Source organism: Corvus kubaryi, unplaced genomic scaffold (genome assembly GCF_017639235.1).
Source record: "Corvus kubaryi isolate FWS band 111438036 unplaced genomic scaffold, C.kubaryi_AGA036_p1.0 36572, whole genome shotgun sequence".
NCBI lineage: Eukaryota > Metazoa > Chordata > Aves > Passeriformes > Corvidae > Corvus > Corvus kubaryi.
Window position 1 is genome coordinate 16,246 of NW_024580894.1, and position 2,560 is coordinate 18,805.

Here is a 2,560-nt window from a genome sequence, read left to right on the forward strand (position 1 = left end):
TGAGGGGTTTGGGATCAGTGGGGGACCCAAAAATGGGGTTTGGGGTCAGCAGGGACCCTCTGAGGGCTTTGGGGTCAGCAGGGGACTGAGACCTTCCTGCCCCTCGACTGCCTCGAGGTGGGGACCCTAAAACAGGGTTTGGGGTCAGCAGGGACACTGTGAAGGGTTTGGGGTCAGCAGGGGACTGAGACCTTCCTGCCCCTTGACTACCTCAAGGTGCGACCCCAAAATGGGGTTTGGGGTCAGCAGTGACCCTCTGAGGGGTTTGGGGAGCCCGAGACCTTCCTGCCCCTCGACTGCCTCGAGGTGTGACCCTAAAACGGGCTTTGGGGTCAGCAGGGACCCTCTGAGGGGTTTGGGGTCAGCAGGGGACCCAAAAATGAGGTTTGGGGTCAGCAGGGACCCTGTGAGGGGTTTGGGGTCAGCAGGGGACTGAGACCTTCTACCTCGAGGTGTGACCCCAAAACAGGGTTTGGCATTCCCAGGGGATTTGGGGAGCCCGAGACCTTCCTGCCCCTCGACTGCCTCGAGGTGTGACCCCAAAATGGGGTTTGGGGTCAGCAGGGACCTTGTGAGGGGTTTGGGGGCCCCAGAGCTGACCCTGATTTTGGGGGTGCCCTGGTGAAGCCCACGGATGAGGAGCTGTGGGGGAATTTGGGTGCCCTGTTTTAGGGTTCTGAGCCCGATTTGGGATTGTGACCCCATTTTTGGGGTTCTGAGCCCAATTTGGGATTGTGACCCCATTTTTGGGTTCCTGACCCCCCATCTTTGGGGTTCCAGGTCAGACCCACAGATGAGAAGCTTCAGGAGCTGCGGGGAGTTTGGGTGCCCTGTTTTGGGTTTATAACCCTGTTTTTGGGGTCCTGACACTGATTTGGGGTTCTGACCCTGATTTGGGATTGTCACCCCATTTTTGGGTTCCTGATCCTCCCGATTTTGGGGTTCCAGGTCAGACCCACAGATGAGAAGCTGTGGGAGCTGCGGGTGGGGTTTGGGGGCCCTGTTTTGGGTTCCTGACTCCATTTTTGGGGTTCTGACCCCAATTTGGGATTGCTCCCCCATTTTTGGGGTTCCTGACCCCCTGATTTTGGGGCTCCAGGTGAAGCCCATGGAGGAGAAGCTGCGGGGGGTTTGGGTGCCTTGTTTTAGGTCCCTGACTCCATTTTTGGGTTTACAACCCCCTCATTTTTTGGGGGCCTGACCCCGATTTGGGCTTTCGGCCCCATTTTTGGGTTTATAACCCCGCAGCTTTGGGTTTTCAGCTGAAACCCACAGACAAGAAGCTGCAGGAGCTCCTGGGAGAGTTTGGGTGCTCATTTTTGGGGTTTTACCCTATTTTTGGGGTCCTGACACTGATTTGGGATTGTCACCCCATTTTTGGGTTTATAACCCCCCCGTTTTTGGGGTCCCAGGTGAAGCCCCACCGATGAGAAGCTGTGGGGGGTTTGGGTGCCGTGTTTGGGGTTTTAACCCCATTTTTGGGGTCCTGACCCCTCCATTTTTGGGGTTCCAGGTGAACGAGAAGCTGTTCCACCAATGAGAACCTGTGGGGGGTTTGGGTGCCCTGTTTGGGGTTTTAACCCCATTTTTGGGTTTATAACCCCCCGTTTTTGGGGTCCCAGGTGAAGCCCCACCGATGAGAAGCTGAGGGGAGTTTGGGTGCCCTGTTTGGGGTTTTAACCCCATTTTTGGGGTTCTGACCCCCCCGTTTTTGAGGTCCCAGGTGAAGCCCCACCGATGAGAAGCTGGGGGAGGTTTGGGTGCCCTGTTTGGGGTTTTAACCCCATTTTTGGGGTTCTCACCCCCCCGTTTTTGGGCTTCCAGGTGAAGCCCACGGACGAGAAGCTGCGGGAGCTGCGGGGGGCCAAGCTGGTGATCGATGTGATCCGCTACGAGCCGCCCCACATCAAGAAGGCGCTGCAGTTCGCCTGCGGGAACGCGCTGGTGTGCGACAACGTGGAGGACGCCAGGAGGATCGCCTTCGGGGGGCACCAGCGGCACAAGGTACCCCAAAAACGGCCCCAAAAACACCCCAGAAACACCCCAAAAAATCCCCAAAAACACCCCAGAAACACCCCAAAAAATCCCCAAAAACACCCCAGAACCACCCCAAAAATATCCCCAAAACTGCCAAAAAATATCCCCAAAAACACCCCAAAAAATCCCCCAAAACACCCCAAAAATATCCCCAAAGCACCGCAGAACCACCCCAAAAATATCCCCAAAACCAGCCCAAAAATATTCCCAAAAACACCTCAAAAATATCCCCAAAGCACCGCAGAACCACCCCAAAAATATCCCCAAAACCAGCCCAAAAATATTCCCAAAAACACCTCAAAAATATCCCCAAAACACCGCAGAACCACCCCAAAAATATCCCCAAACCACCCCAAAAATATCCCCAAAAACACCCCAAAAATATCCCCAAAACACCCCAGAACCACCCCAAAAATATCCCCAAAACTGCCAAAAAATATCCCCAAAAACACCCCAAAAAATCCCCCAAAACACCCCAAAAATATCCCCAAAGCACCGCAGAACCACCCCAAAAATATCCCCA